The sequence below is a fragment of the Pantherophis guttatus genome, chromosome 5 (assembly GCF_059756535.1).
Source record: "Pantherophis guttatus breed Tessera chromosome 5, ASM5975653v1, whole genome shotgun sequence".
Taxonomy (NCBI): domain Eukaryota; kingdom Metazoa; phylum Chordata; class Lepidosauria; order Squamata; family Colubridae; genus Pantherophis; species Pantherophis guttatus.
In genome coordinates this window covers 85,607,452-85,624,402 of record NC_142067.1, presented here as the reverse complement: position 1 = coordinate 85,624,402, position 16,951 = coordinate 85,607,452, and the positions used below count along the sequence as shown (strand labels likewise).

The window sequence follows — 16,951 nt, the reverse complement described above, 5'->3', positions numbered from 1 at the left end:
CCACTCATTTCTTCCTTATAAAGCATCTTATTTTGTTTTAAAAAATTCAACTTTTGTCCAACAGTACAATTACTGTTTAATCAGTCCTTAAATTGCCCTTCAAGGAGTGCACTAATCCAAGTTCTTTATATCGCATAGGTGAACAATCAGTTCCATTTAAATAGTCCCAGAGGTTATCAAAAGCCTCTTTGTGTCCTCTTTACAGGTTCAACCTTCTAGCATAACATTCAGGGGTCCCTTTAATTATATAGCTTCCATATTTTCGTATTTGAGTCTCCAGTAGTCATGGGGTAGTTAAGAATAATCCAGTAAGTATTTTCACAATCTTTCATATAGATATTCCCAGACTTGTAATTTTTCCTTTCATCAGCAGGTGGCACTCTCAACTTAAATTTCAGTATTGCCACTAGTCAATCGTCATTTTAGTTGTAAATCAATTATAAAAGCAGAATAAGTTTTGTAAGGAAATAATTCCAGCATTTTAAAATGCCTTCCCAGTATCACATCTTCCCAGTTTAAGAGTCCAATTTTCTGTATTTTTCAAAAGTTATTATATTTCTCTCTTGTGCCTTCCCCTTCCAGTCTGGTATGTTCTCAGAATGCTTAGACGCCGCTTTAACAAATAATTCTGAGCAAATAATTTTAAATTATTCATTGGGGTTAAGTTTAAGGCAAAAAGAAATCCTCTCCCCCAGTTCCAGTCACTGTTCACCTACTTCGCTCCAGCACCAGTCTTAGTTGTTCCTCGGTTGTCCCAGCTTTGTGGCAGCCATTGGAGGATATTTTTAGATATTTTTCCAGATAATGAAGAACTGTGAATTTTAAGACTTTTTAATCTGGATTGTGATTTTGGATGAAGTAGATTTTTGTGAATGAGTTTCTTCACATTTATAGGAAGGTCCAATAAGAAAACAAAGGCATGTCTGAAATAAATTAATATTGGTACCTAAATATTGTACTCATTCTTTTTATGAAATGAAAGTAGGGGAAAAGGTGTTTTAATTGTTATAGTTATATATGGAAAAGTAGGATATAAAGCAGGAAAAATAGGATAATTTCCATTTTTAAACAAATATTATCTGGTGAGGAGATGTTTTTACATAGCTGTAAACATAGACATAGTAGAATAAGTTAAACTAAAAAATATCTGTCAATTATTTATCTTTATCCGTGTTTTATTTGCAGTAATTTAGGATGTAAATGAATTTAATAGAATTAAATCAAAATTAAATATTCCTGAGCCTTATTGATGACAATGGAATATTAATGGCTTGTAAAACTTCTCACTTTCAGTTTAAAAGTGCATTAATTTTCCTAAAGTATTTGTAATTTTCCTTTTAAGACTCTGGAGCTGGGAGAATGTTGGAGAAAATGTTGGGATAAATTACATTATTAATGCTACATACTGAACAATATAATGTAAATGAAATCACTGACATGTAATCTGTTAAATATCATTTTCTTTTGGGGAGCTTCTTGTTTTTTTCTTGTTTAAATGTTCTTTATTTACAGCAGGTAGCTTTGCTGTTTCTTACATTATAAAATAGTATGGAACGGTATAGTATCAAAATAAATAGAGTATGTTCAGTATCACTGAACACTTTCTCCAGCACAGAGAATTTCATTGCTTCCTGAATAGAAGTGATATTATTTTTGCCATTGGCTAAGGTAATAGAAAAAAGTTTCTTTATTTTACAGTTATCCTGCTCTTCAGTCAACAAGCTCCCAGACCTGTTTTCATATGATGAATAAAACAAGACTTTAGTCTTAAAGATATACTAGAAAAAGGGCTGTGAACTAAAGTGTAGAAATGGAAACTCACATGCCAAGTTTTACAACTTTTTAAATATCCATTAGATATGATAACAATTCAAAGAGAAAGGGAGACCAATGATGCTAACATTTCATTATAGGTGTTGGAATAGTTCTGCTTCCCATCTTTTATTGCAGATTAATAGTTACCACCGAGTCACAATGGAGTGAGATGCCCAAAGGACATTAAAAAAAAAAAAAAGATCCAACCTGAAAGAGCAGCATGATTTCCCATCTCCTTTTGCTGTTACGGAGTGGAGTGAGATTTGAAAATGTCTGGACATTATGCTCTGATAATGTGACCAGTCTAAACTTTTCATTTACTAGGCAATGTATGCAGGGGTAGGATTCAAAAATTTTAGCAACCAGTTCTCTGCCCACTTGCTGGGTAGGCATGGCCATGGTGGGCTTGGCCATGGTGGGCTTGGCCTCCTGCACCACAGCGGGGGGAATGTTTTTGCCTTTCCCATGCTCCGGAGGCTTTCCTCGAGCCTCTGGGAGGGTGAAAACAGCCTCCTCTGGGCTCCGGAGGCCCTTCGGAGGCCAGAAACAGGCCTGTTTCTGGCCTCCGAAGACTTATGGAACTTCTGGGAGGCCCGTTTTTTGCCCTCCCAGAGCCTCCACACGGGCGCTCCACTTACCTGGCATCCAAAACGGACAGCATGGAGACTCCTGGGAGGGGTGGAGCAGGGTGGGCGGGGCCAGCCAGTCCTTGCAACTACCGGTTCGTCGAACCAGATGTAAAATTAGCATCCAGTTCTCCTGAACTGGTCCAAACCGGCTGAATCCCACCCCTGAATGTATGTTCAACAAAACTTGGCTGCTTGAGCTTGCAAATTATTTTTTTACCATAAATCATTTCACATTTTCTATCAGTATCAGTATAATGTGGGGTGTGAACTAATAAAGATTGAAGCAGAATTTCTTCTAATTTTCTGGTATGGTAATTTGTACAGGAAGCCCTCACTAAGAACTGCCTTGTTCAGCAACTGTTTTGAAGTTAAAAGGATGCTGAAAAATAACTTTATGGCCAATGACTGCATTTTCAACCTGCACAATGTCCATCAGTCACAAGAGTCCAATTACAATCAGTTTGTGTTGTCCTGTGCCTGACCTGTGTTTTTTCTCTCCCCATGCAGGAGGAGAGGAATGAGTCAGGCACAGGAGAGATTTTCTATAGAAATAACTTGTTTCTTTTTATTCCTCACAGAGCAGTGAGATTGGAGAAGAAGAGATCACAAGAGAGGAAGCAAACACACAAAGGACAATATACCAGGCTGTTTGTATAATGCAGTCTGGGCTACCGACATCATTGTATTGTTTTTGATGTGTATTTCTCCTTTATGTGCTTGTTTCCTCTCTTGTATATCCTTCTTCTCCAATGAACGTAAATACAAACATTAATTCCCTTCTTGTTAATTATACCAGCACCAGGGTGAGCATTCCAAGAATGGGGGCGTAGGAAAAAGGAAAGATCAGTCACGTGATTTTTCACTTAACAACTACTTTACTTAACAAGAAAGCTGCCAGGCCCAATTATGATCACTAAATCAGGAGTATTTGTACAGCCTCAGAGATCAAACATACTTTATTGTAGAATTTTTAGGCAAAAGATGGGAAAAGAGTCGAGTTTGCTTGACCTAAAGTGCGTTCCTGTTATGTCTGCAAAAGTCCGTTGTTCTAAATCCAAAACGTGTGTCTAATATTGAAAAACCATAATGACATGATTTGCATAATGCATTTTTTTTCAAATGAGAAGCACCTTCATTTGAAAAATTGAGTGGTTTGCAGGAGAAGCTATGAACTGATTGGCTAGAATTTTCTGTTTTCAATAATCCCATTTAGGTATAATGTTCCAGATAAGCCTTTGCCTTAATAACATTTAGCGTTCACTGATGTCAGCTTTCCTGCAGACATTCCTCACAGGAAAGAAACCACATTGATTTCTATAAGAGCCATGACTCTTTGTTATACAAAGCAATGGAAGGTAAAGAAAACCTTGTTATTCTTAATGGATAACCTCAGATAACTGCTCAATCATTCCAGTTTAAGTGATAATACAGTAGAAGATAACATTTTGATAGCAGTATATGAGATCTGATCATGGAACATAGATTCACTCTGTGGATTCTTTCCACCAAGCTATTATGCACAGTGGTCATTCTTCAGAATTTGTTGTTTTTGGCTTCTGTTATTTTCTGCATTGTGCCCCACCTTTCTTATAAAGTCTTTGTTTATCTTCCAGAAAAATGTTTAGGAAGACTATATGCTGTTGTGTTACTGGATAGGATGATTTCAGGACTATTTTTCTACTGTTGCAGCATTCTGATAGGTGTTATTTTTAAAATAGAGGGTTTTTTGGTGAGTGGTGTTGGCAGTGTAATTCCAGGAATTCTGTTAGAATACATTTTGGTAGCAGATTCTGTTCCCCCAGTTATTGGTGTTTTAGGCATTTTACAAAGAATTATAATGTGGTGTGCGGTTGTAGCAGACACTGTCCCAAGGAGTAATTTGTTAAGGGTTACATAGTTGATGGCAGCAATCAGTGAAAGATCCAGAACTAAGAGTATGTTTACATATAGCCCTTTTTAATCTTTTTAATCTTTTTAATCCTTTTTTATTTTTTGGGTACCTCTCTGTATTCTTTGTCTCGTTTTTTTTTGGATGCACTTCTTTCCCTCTTTTCTGAGTGGGAGGATTTAGTCACTGATGACAGAATTGTTTACATTACAGATATAATTACATTACAGATGTTCTGTAATGAATTTCAAGAATAATATTAAAATATGTGAATTGTGATATTTTGATTAACATATTCTGTTTTTTAGATTTCATTATTTGCTATTGAGGTAGAGTCTATAGGCTTTGAGGCAGATAATTCTTCATTACAAAACTCTACATACACACACACACGAAAATGTCTGCATGAGTGTGTATGAGCTGCATTGGATTTTTAAAATGGAGATTACTCAGCTAAATGAACAAATTCTGCCTACATTCTTGCAATTTGAAATAATTAGAACTCACTCTTTCTGGTGAATAATATAATGATTATGCTTACGAAAGTGTGTGACTTTCCATGCTTTCCATATAAATGGTCTTTTAAAACTGTATCTTGTACGAAACATGAATCCAAAGTTCTAGGCTGCATAAACAGAGGGACAGAATCAAGATCACGTAAAGTGTTAATACCACTTTATAATGCCTTGGTAAGACCACACTTGGAATACTGCATTCAGTTTTGGTCGCCACGATGTAAAAAAGATGTTGAGACTCTGGAAAGAATGCAGAGAAGAGCAACAAAGATGATTAGGGGACTGAAAGCTAAAACATATGAAGAATGGTTGCAGGAACTGGGTATGTCTAGTTTAATGAAAAGAAGGACTAGGGGAGACATGATAGCAGTGTTCCAATATCTCAGGGGCTGCCATAAACAAGAGGGAGTGAAGCTATTTTCCAAAGCACCTGAGGGCAGGACAAGAAGCAATGGGTGGAAACTAATCAGGGAGAGAAGCAACTTAGAACTAAGGAGAAATTTCCTGAGAGTTAGAACAATTAATCAGTGGACCAACTTGCCTCCAGAAGTTGTGAATACTCCAACACTGGAAGTTTTTAAGAAGATGTTGGATAACCATTTGTCTGAAGTGGTGTAGGGTTTCCTGCCTAGGCAGGGGGTTGGACTAGAAGACCTCCAAGGTCCCTTCCAACTTTGTTATTCTATTCTATTCTATTCTATTCTATTCTATTCTATTCTATTCTATTCAGCTTGAATAGGTTGGGTACCTGATATATAAAATTAATAGCTTGTAGCACAACTTGCTGGTTGAGAATGTTTTTGTAGAAATGGCCAAGAGTAAAAAAACCTAGGTTCCTATGGATTTCTTGTCTTGAGAAATCCCATTTTTAAATATTTATCTTGTATTTCCTGTCACTACTTTTCTATTTCTGTTGCTTAGGTGAGATCCCACTTCTGCTTATCTCAACACATGTGGTTCACAGTAGGTTCCCTCATTTAAGACTTGATCACTTGTCAGTTTTCTAGATTTTAATTCTCATGTACTAGCTTGTATTATCACTTATATATTTCAATAAATCCCTTTTAGCCCCAGATTCATTCTTATAAACTAGGTTATTGTTGATTCTCAAAAGGTAGGAGAAAATTTAAATGATTGACATGCATGAACTAGGGAGATTTGGCCAATGAATGTGGGAAGGCTGTGTGAGATCACTATAGTGATTTCTGTGGATCACTCTTTGAGATTTAGTAGTCTATCCATCTGTGAAGCTTTATCTTCTAAGACAATGTTTCTGAAAATTTGGTCCTAGGACCCATAGGGTCCCCCAAGAGCTCAGGAGTCCTCAAAATTAAAATTATTTGCCAGCTTCTGTTGAAAAATAATGCAATGTTAAAATCCCATCAAACAATCTTGAGGAGTGGCAGAGAATGCATCAGTTTTAGTTTTTAATATGGTAATATCAATAAACACAACCCACACAAACAAAAGCTCTTTTGGGATCCTCCATAATTTTTAAAAGTGGAAAAGGGTTGTGAGAGAAAAAAGTTTAAGAAATATTGTTCTAAAATAATTTATTTTTCCTTTTAAACTTTAGCCCTTAAGTAAATAATTGTCCAAAGCAAATTAAAGCATAACAAAAGAAAAGAAGGAGCAATAAAAGAAGAGAGACAAATACAAAAATTAGGACTACATAACATTGAAATATTGTCTGTTTAGGCATTTCTGTTGTCTTCTTTACTTCTGTTGTTTTAATTGTTACCTATTTTAATAGCTTCCTTTAGGCTACAACTTCAAAAACAGGTGTATATCTTAAATTTGAATTTCTTTTTGTTTCAAATAAAATCAAACTTTTATTATAGCCATAAGGGCAAAGTTGATGTTTTGGAATAATCTGATCTTGTCTGCAGAGTAGCATTACCAATTTTCTATATCTATTTTGTGTTATTGTAGAATTATATTCTAATTTTCAATAAAAATAATCCCAAAGCTATAATAACATTTATTTAAAAATTGCAGGAGTGAAACTAGACCTTATTTGGAAGCAAAAGTTCAGACAGCATGGCACCAACCTCTAATAAACTGGACAGGAATTTAACAATATCAAGTGCCAGTATCAAGAATACTTCTTTCACTTTGTTTTTCAGTGATTCCTCATTTCCGAAATGAGGAAATTACATTCGCTCTGTAGATGTGACCATCCCTTGCTTTCTCCACTTTGCCATGCAGATAAGAATAAAGAAATGCACTATTCTTTTAATTATTTATTAGATTTTTATCCTGCCTGTATTATTTTATAAATAAGTCAAGGAAGCAAACAAATCTAATATTCCTTCCTCCTCCTATTTTTGGAACAACAGCAACCCTGTGAAGCGGGTTGAACTGAAAGAGTGTGATTTCAACCAAAGAAAAATAAATTATAGCCAATGATAATATGCAAAAGTATATAAATAAATTCTTTATTTGTTTAAACTATTTAAATACATCCTTTATAATAATTTAAATAAATACTTTAAAAATATTTAAGTAAATCTTGTGTTATTTAAATAAATGGTGTTATTTGCCTGAACAAGGCATAGTAATCTGGAATTCAGACTGCAGTCCTGGGGGTATATGATGTATTTTATTTCTGAGTAGACAAATACAATTGTATTGGTGTTAACTAATTGAAAAAGAAAATGAAATAGTTAATGGAATGAACATCCTTTAAAATATCTGCCAGATTATCAGTAATTTACTATAGATCAAATCAACAACTTTAACTTTCTTTTGTTTACTTATAACCAAATAATGTGGTATTATATAACCAAATAATGTGGTATTAACATTATTGTGGTAATGTTTCATTTGATCCAGTACTTCTGATGAAGTTCTCTGATAGTTGAATCATTCATAGACATTCTGAGGAGAGAGAGAAGGAAGCTTAGTCAAATGTTCCAAGAAAGAAGCAGCTTGGCAGGTGTCTTTTTTGACATCTTTGTAAAGTGAAACAGTATGCAATCAAATCTTAGTTAATCCCCTTTTCCAGTTTCTCTATTCAAAATGTCAACCAGCAGAATTTTTGTCAAATAGTAGTAAAAACTTTATATTTTCCTGTTACTTAACATATTTCAAACAAAATGGCTATGTTTAATGTCCCAAAAATGTAAAACATTGAAACAAACCTTGAGTTGGGCTTTAAAAGTAAACACTTCATAACTACGTCCAAAATTCGTAAACATGTAAGTATCAATAAACTGGTAACAGAGTAAATTAGGTTTTACTAAATAATAAAAATCCCTAATAAAAATATGTACAAGAGAATAATCAGGGGATTAGAAACAAAATTTTATGGAGAGATTGAAGGAAATAGGCATATTTGGTTTTGCGATAAAACGTCTTAGAAGAGAATATGATAATCTTTTTCCAATATCTAAAAAGATACTGTTTATAAGACAATAAGACCTGTTATCTGTTGCGTTTGAAAAGAGGCCATGGAATAATGAATTTATGTTACAGGAAAGCAGTTACCAGTTGTATGTAAGTAAAAAAATATCCAACAACTATTTAAAGTCCGAATGGCTTGAAAATGAACTAGTAATGCAGAAGAGATGGTTGTCTCCTTCACTTAGTTTATCCAGATAGAACCAGGAAAACCATATATCAGAGACATCTTAACTTGGGTTCCTGTACTAACTAAGGGAATGGATTAAACGGCCAAATCTAATTTTCTGATGCATTATTAAATTGTATAGGACCCTGTTTGAAAATCATTGTACTTATTTTCAGTCTTGAAAAACCAGCCAGTGGACATTAGAATTCCTTTTCTCTTGCTTGAAAGAGAAATGAAAGCTCAGCTCTTCTATCCAGCCATGTAAATCTTGATTTAAGTCCGGCTGCTACTGCTTTTTGTTGACTAGATTTTGCATATTTTTCCTAATTTGTACTGGTCTATGATTATGTGAATGATTTGTAGATATTGATATTTAATATAATTTAAAATTTGTCAATGAGAAGTTTTTAAATTATTTAGTTAAAAATTGGGGTATAACATTGGTTTAGATCTGAGGATATGAAATTAAACCCTTTTCAGATTATGGAAAATCTTTCATATTTAATGAAAAAACATTGTAGAAAGTCTATCATAGTTGAATTGTTACTGAAAAATGGAAAATAATGCAAGCTATTAACTTCTTTTTATTTTGGTGTTATCTTTGAAACAATGCTTTGGGAGTTTCTGGAGGGTGTTGGACATTACAATCAGTTGCCGTTATCAAAATAGAAGTCAGTTTAATCTCTACTGCTTGTTTGAATTCTTCCTCATCTTTCTTACAGTTGATGAAAAAACATCTCAGAAGTTTTGCTTTGTGTTTATTGACTATAGCTTATGTACTGTAAACCTATCAAACTATAGTTGAACTTGGCTTGTTTGATGTAAACTTATTTCAAACCTTATATTGTTGCAACATTCATATATACGAAGTCAAAAAATCTGTTAAGTATAAAATTAACTTGATAAAAGTATACATTAGGTTCTAATATATACATTAGGTTCTATTTGAACCAGTGATGAAATCCAAATTTTTTTACTACCAGTTCTGTGGGCGTGGCTTGGTGGGCATGGTGTGGCTTGCTGGGTGTGGCAGGGGAAGGATACTGCAAAATCTCCATTCCCACCCGACTTCAGGGGAAGAATGCTGCAAAATCTCCATTCCCACCCCACTCCAGGGGAAGGATACTGCAAAATCCCCATTCCCACTCCACCCTGGGGCCAGCCAGAGGTGGTATTTGCTGGTTCTCCGAACTACTCAAAATTTCCGCTACCGGTTCTCAGAACTGCTCAAAATTTCTGCTACCGGTTCTCCAGAACCTGTCAAAACCTGGTGGATTTCACCCCTGATTTGAATTTACTTTCATATTTAACAAGTAATTCTTGATTTACAATCACAATTGGGACCAGAATTTCCATTGCTAAACAAGGCAATTGTTAAGTGAGTTGTGCCCGATTTTATGCCATGGTTGTTATGTGAATAAGTGCAATTGATAAGATAATCACATGGTCATTAATTGAATGCAGCTTCCAACACTGTCAGAAGATAACTTGGAAGGTACATACGACCATGGGGATGCTATGATGGGCTTAGGACCAAGGACTGGTTGTCAGTCACTTTTTCAGTCTTATTGGACTGAAGGATGCTTATTAAGGATGCTTAATATTAGAAAATAAAATTCCAAATAAAATGCCCTATTCAGAATATCACAGCTGAAAAAGAAATATATGTGCATGGTATCAAAACAGAGCCAGAGATCAGGAGAAAACAAATTAATAACTTTTGTATATAAATAAATAAAAAAAAGCTAACAAATATAAAGCAAGTGCAATGTATTAAGTCTGCTGAAGTAGGAAGTAACATTCTGTTCATTGATTGGTTAAAATAACATTCTGTTCGTTGATTGGTTAAGCCGCCTGACAGCAGGCTTTATAAGAGCTGTCAGGCAGAGTTCCAAGCAGTTTCAGTTATAGCTATGGCAGTTAGCCCAGCTGTTGTTAATAAACGGTTAATTACATGATCTTCGCATTGTCCATCGTCCTTGATCCAGCCAATACATTTCAACTGGCGACGAGGATCAACTGGTCAATCTACCGGTCATAGTAATAAGAAAAAAGGAAGATTTAAACTGAAGAAGCAAAACGTGAGTCAGTTAGGAAAAAAAAAAGAAGAAGAAGAAGAACTGGCATCCGCACAGACCTTTCCTCCTTTCAATCCCAGTGCAGAGATGTGGGAGGCTTATTTGGCACGTTTTGAATGTTTCTTAATTGCAAATGATTATACACAGCTGACGCCTGAGCGCAAAAGCGCTTATTTCCTAAGTTTCTGCGGTATTGAAAAGTTTGATACTGCAATGACTTTAATGGCCGCACAATCTGTACATTCGGGAACATGGGAAGACTTTATAAAAAAATTAAAAAAACATTATGCACCAGCCCTCTCAAGAATAGTCCGCCGCCAACACTTTTACCATCGTGATCAGGCCTCTGGAGAGACTATTAATCAATATGTTGCGGCTCTGAGGAGGGCGGCCAAGCATTGTGAATTCTTTTATTTAGAAGATTATCTCCTCGATAGACTTGTCAGCGGGGTCAGGGACCAAAGTCTTAAAAGGCGTCTGATTGCGAATCACGACCTCACATTTCAAATGGCATTGGATGAGGCATGTGCTGCAGAACTGGCAGCATTGTCACTAGCTGAGTTGCCCCGTGGATATACTCCACCTAAGATGGAAAAAGACTCATCATCTGTGAATGAGACAAATGAGAATCTGTCAGATTCTGATGGTGACTTTGAAGTGTGCCGTCTTCAAGAGTATAGAAAACAAAACTCTGGCCCAACTAGCATGTCAAGGGGGCTGAACGCATGTTTCAGCTGCGGAGGAAATCACCTGCGCACTAATTGCCATTTTAAAAACACAGAGTGCCGTCGCTGCGGCCGCAAAGGTCATCTTGCCAGAGTATGCAGAGCCCCTCAGCCACAGTTCGAATCACATGTGCCGCAGGATGGAGGCCGACAATATCGTCCTAATCTGTCTATAAAGTTCGTAATAGTAACCAACCATCTTCTTCTGATATGAATTTAGTAACACCACCAAATATGTTGAGCCAGCAGAAGATTCGCCTTACAGTATTCATCGAACGGAAACCGTGCACCATGGAAGTTGATTCCGGCTCCGCTACATCCTTGGTGTCATGGAGTACAATTAAATGACTAGTTCCGAAACTGGCTAAACGACAACTAGACCCCTGCTATCTCCTGCTAAAAGATTGCCAAGGAGCCAACATTCTGATTGTCGGAAGTGGCACATACCGAGTACAATTTAAGAAGTTTAGTGGATTATTATCACTAGTCATTGTGGAAGGAAAATTCCCCAGCCTGTTGAGCCTTAATTGGTTTGATGCATTAGGTCTAACTATACAAGGGGTTAATGCCATCTCATCATCTGAACTGGACATGTTATGTAATGAATTCCCCTCAGTTTTCTCTGAGGAATTAGGAAAATACACCGGACAACCGGTTTCATTCAGTCTCGACCCTCAAGTGCAGCCTTGCCGCCTTAAACCGCGAAGAGTACCGTTTGCATTGCGACCAAAGGTGGAAGCTGAACTTGACAAATTAATAGCACAACGTATCCTGGAGCCTGTTGAGTACGCATCATGGGAGACCCCCATTGTTATTGCCATGAAGGCGGATGGTTCAGTGCACATCTGCGCAGATTACCAAGCAACAATTAATCGTGCATTACAGGTGCATGCATACCCTGTTCCTATTGTGCAACATTTGTTGCACTCCTTGGGTAGTGGTATTTGCTAAATTAGACTTAGCACAGGCATATCAACAACTGCCTGTGAATGACCAAACAGCAGACGCACAAACTATAGTGACACACCGGGGTGCTTTCCATTGCCACCACCTCCAATTTGGGGTTTCAGTCGCCCCGGGAATCTTCCAGAGCATGATGGAGCATTTACTTCATGGAATTCTTGGGGTTGTACCATACTTTGACGATGTATTAATATCGGCCACCAGCACCACCGAATTCCTTAAAAGACTCAGATCGGTTCTAACCGAATTCCAGAGAGTGGGGCTCAAAGTTAAGCGAAGCAAATGTATTGTAGCTGCTTCCAAAATCGAGTTCTTGGGTTTCCTAATTGATGGTAAGGATATACACCCTACAGAGTCTAAGACAAACGCTCTTTTACATGCCCCTGCTCCCACCAACAAGGCCGAACTTCAAGCCTTCTTAGGCCTTTTAAACTTTTATGCAATTTTCATACCACACAAGGCATCTATTGCGGAACTTTTGCATTGTTTGCTGAACCGGGGGACACGTTGGAACTGAGATTCAACTGCAGCCGCTGCATTTACTAATGTCAAACGTATACTCGTTTCAAACTCTGTCCTCGCTCACTACTGCGAGTCCCTACCCCTCGTGCTAGCGTGTGATGCTTCTCCTTATGGGGTGAGAGCGGTCTTAAGTCACCATTTCCCTGATGGCCGTGAAGCCCCCGTTGCATTTTTCTCCGGGACTTGGCTTCAGCGGAGCGAAATTATTCACAACTAGACAAGGAGGTTCTAGCATTGGTAGCTGGAGTCAAGCGGTTTCATCATTATCTATATGGTCAACCTTTTACACTAGTGACGGATCATAAGCCTCTGCTTGGTCTACTAGCAGCTGACCGTCAAACTCCGCAATTCCTATCCCCGAGATTCACCAGGTGGTCTGTGTCTCGGCCAGTCCACCCAACTGCACTGGAAACAAGCCAACACCAGAACGGAATAAAGCAGTTGCAATCCTTTAATTAGGTTCAGCACAGCAAACACAGGCAGGAGAAAGGCACAAGCCGGAAACAAGGTTTAAAGTTAGCGCTACACGCAATCGCAGTGTAGCGCCTTTTATATACACAGCAATAAATCAAGTGGCAATTAAACAGTTAACATCACCCCTCCTTCCCCTAGCTGGCCTGAAGGAGGAGCACAATAAATCATTTAACAATCAAACAGTCAACATCATCCCTCCTTCCTCAAGCTGGCCTGTAGGAGGAGCGCGCCTCTGTTACAGCACAAGGCAGCGTCATCTGCAAACACCATGCCCCCCCTATCTCCGATGAAAGAGTTTGCTTCGTTTTGTGTGCGGGTGGTAAAGACTTCTCAAACAGCTGATGACACGCTCCCGGAGAGTCCAACAGCTTGCCCCCTCCTCATCGTCCTCCCCAGTGATGGCGAGACCCAACCGAGGCTCAACACTGTGTTTTTATCCGCCTATGACTACCCACTCCTGTACGTGCCAGGTAAGAATCTGGCCCATGCTGATGCCCTCAGCTGGTGCCCCGTGCCAACGTTGCTCTCTGACCCAGCTACCGCCTCGTCAGTCCTGATGATTGAAGACTCACCTTTCGTTTTGATGGCGGCTGACATCGCTCAAGTTTCATCCCGTGATCCAGAGATCTCCACAGTCATGGACTGGGTGCTAAGGGGGTGGCCACAAGAGCCTGTGGACATGAAGTGGAAACCGTACACTATCCGTAAAACGGAATTATCTACCCTGGGGGGGGTTGTTTATTGTGGGGACACAGGGTGGTGATTCCAAAATCTTTACGGGATTCTGTGTTAAAATCATTGCATTCCGGACATCCAGGAATAGTCCGAATGAAGGCTCTAGCTAGAGCCTATCTCTGGTGTCTACTTTTGATCAATATATCACCGACTGGGTGGCCACTTGTCAAGAGTCTCGGCCAATGCCTCCTAAGGGTAAGCCCAGGGAATGGGAAGACCCCGCTGGCCCGTGGTCCCGCCTTCATATAGACTTTGCGGGGCAATTTCATGGTCATATTTTTTTAGCGGTGGTTGACGCGTACTCTAAATGGATTGAACTGATACTTATGCACTCAACATCCTCAGAGGCCGTCATAAAGGCCCTTCGTACACTATTCTCAACCCACGGGTTGCCCGACCTATTGGTGTCAGATAATGGGCCCCAATTAACTTCTACCACATTTGAGTTGTTCCTTGCCCAATTAGGTATCAGGCATGCACTTACCTCTCCTTACCACCCGACCAGTAATGGCCTTGCAGAAAGGGCTGTGAGATCCGCAAAGGAGGCATTAGGCCGCATGGGACCAGGGAAATGGCATGACCGTATAGTGGAGTATATGTTAGTGCAACACACCACCCCTTGTCAGGTTACCAATCAGAGTCCGGCAGAATTACTGATGGGTCGTCGGCTGTTCTGTCCCCGCACCCCCACAGACAGCCCGGAGTTAATAAGCCACACGACAAAACTCTTTGAAGATAAAGCTGGCAGCAACCCAGTGGCTAGCTGCCAATTCAGACTTTACTCACACAAAACAAAGATTAGACTGCAAGCATTCCGATAAAACAGGCAGAGTGTCAATAATACAAGGATTAATCCAAATGCAGTCCGATAAAGCAGGCAAAGTCCAGTAATGCAGAGATCATGGAGTATTTCCAGTTTTTGCTCGTCACAAACTGAACCGGCCACCACACCCACATTTATACCCTGTGGGGTGTGGTCCAGTGACTCAGCTAATCTCTGGCATGCCTTCCCCTCTGCTGTGCACGCTTCTCCCTGCGCCTCTGTCGCAGGTCCAGCCAGCATTTATCTTCTTCGTCGCTGTCCACCTGTGGCTGTGGGGATGTGCTTGGCTCTGAGCCTATTGTTTGGCCTTCGGTGTCCTCCGGAGGCATTGCCAGAGAGGAGGGTCCTGGAGAGGGAGGCCTTGCCAACTCCTCTCCCTCACTCTCAGAGTCTGCATCTGTCGATAGCCCAGGCTCAGGCAACGGAGCCACAACACCGGCTGCGTACAATTTTGGATAGGTTACACCCCCGTTATGCCCCTGTCAAGCCTTTGGATTCAAGTAGGACATCTAAACCTTTTGGTGTGGGTGATAAAGTGTACGCCAGGAATTATGGGGGTCAGCCGTTATGGCTACCAGGTAAGGTGGTGGATATTACAGGTCCATGCTCATATAAGGTTGATATGGGACAAGGCAAGGTTTGGAGACGTCACCAAGACCAGCTACGGGTCAGATGGGGTACTGAACACGATATAACAGAAAGAGAGAACCAGGCAGGAGAAAGTTTCAGCCAGGGGTTAAGGGGCATACCAGAAGCTGAGAAGCTACCAGATGCTGAGAAGCAGATTTTGAGCCAACAGATTACTTTGGACAATACAAACCCCGAGTGAGAAATTGAAACACAGGTCGAAAGCAGTAACGTACCTGTAGTTATTAGAACTGCTGGGGAAAGTAATTCCTCGCAAGAGTCTGTGAGTGAGGCAGGGTTAAGACGTTCGATCAGAAGCCGGTGCCGACCGGCATACCTCCAGGACTACACATGCGCCATCCAGGTGGAAAGGGGTGCAATGTATTAAGTCTGCTGAAGTAGGAAGTAACATTCTGTTCGTTGATTGGTTAAAGTAACGTTCTGTTCGTTGATTGGTTAAGCCGCCTGACAGCTGGCTTTATAAGAGCTGTCAGGCAGAGTTCCAAGCAGTTTCAGTTATAGCTGTGGCAGTTAGCCCAGCTGTTGTTAATAAACGGTTAATTACATGATCTTCGCATTGTCCATCGTCCTTGATCCAGCCAATACATTTCAGCATGTGCTTTTATAAGAAATTATTGAACGTATCCTTTTAAACTAGATTAACATAAACTAATTGTTTATTCAAGAAATTAACATAATCATTTTATATTTATCATTTAAAATAATAAAAAATATAAAAAATAGATTGGAAACATTATTCATGCAGAGAACTGAAACTGGCAGCACTATGTATTGAAAACTGTCTTTGAACCTTTTAATTTAGGCATAGACAACTATCTAAGCCTCAACTAAAGAATAAAATTAGAAGGAGATGATGATATTGCTATAAAAACAACAATTAATCATTGTGTTCTGTTCCATTTCCCAAGGACTTGGTGACAGATTGAATTTCAGATTATGATAATGGATAACAGGTGGACAACAATTACTTTAGTGAGGCAGCAAAGGTGACAGATAGAAAGTGACATAGAACATTGAATCATAAAAGGGGTTCCTTTGCAGATCAGACTTAAATTTATTTATTTATTTATTGATTGATTGATTGATTGATTGATTGATTGATTGATTGATTGAATTTCTATACCGCCCTTCTCCCGAAGGACTCAGGGCGGTGAACAGATTAAGATTTCATATACATATAATAATGTATTTTTTTTTTATAAACAGTAAATAATAATTTTTTATTTTTATTTTTATTTTATTTTGAATTTATATACCTCACCTTCTCCCGAGGGACTCAGGGCAGTGTACAGCCAGCTAAAAACATACAATCCAAACATTAAAAACAATTAAAAGGATATATATTAATCTGGCCCCAATTTAAAATGACAAACCAGTTAAAAATGTTTTTTAAAAATGTTATGTTAAGCCAGCCTGGCTTGCTGGAAAAAGAAAGTTTTAAGGGCACGGCGGAAAGCACCGAGGTCTTGAATTCTCCTTATCTCTGGGGCCAGCTGATTCCAGAGGGTAGGTGCCCCCACAGAGAAGGCCCTCCCCCTGGGGGTCATCAGTCTACATTGTTTGGC

The 16,951-nt window shown here is 38.9% G+C and overlaps 1 protein-coding gene and 1 long non-coding RNA gene across 2 annotated transcripts in view; one reads left to right on the top strand and one right to left on the bottom strand.

Moving 5' to 3' along the window:
- The window catches only part of FRMPD4 (FERM and PDZ domain containing 4), a 298,999-nt gene that overhangs the window by 111,663 nt on the left and 170,385 nt on the right, over positions 1-16,951 (top strand). The window lies entirely within an intron of this gene.
- LOC148113496 (uncharacterized) lies at positions 7,674-15,701 on the bottom strand. Its single transcript, XR_015734515.1, has 2 exons — positions 15,602-15,701; positions 7,674-7,727 (listed from the first exon to the last, which is right to left on the bottom strand). It is a non-coding gene; the product is annotated as an uncharacterized LOC148113496 (long non-coding RNA).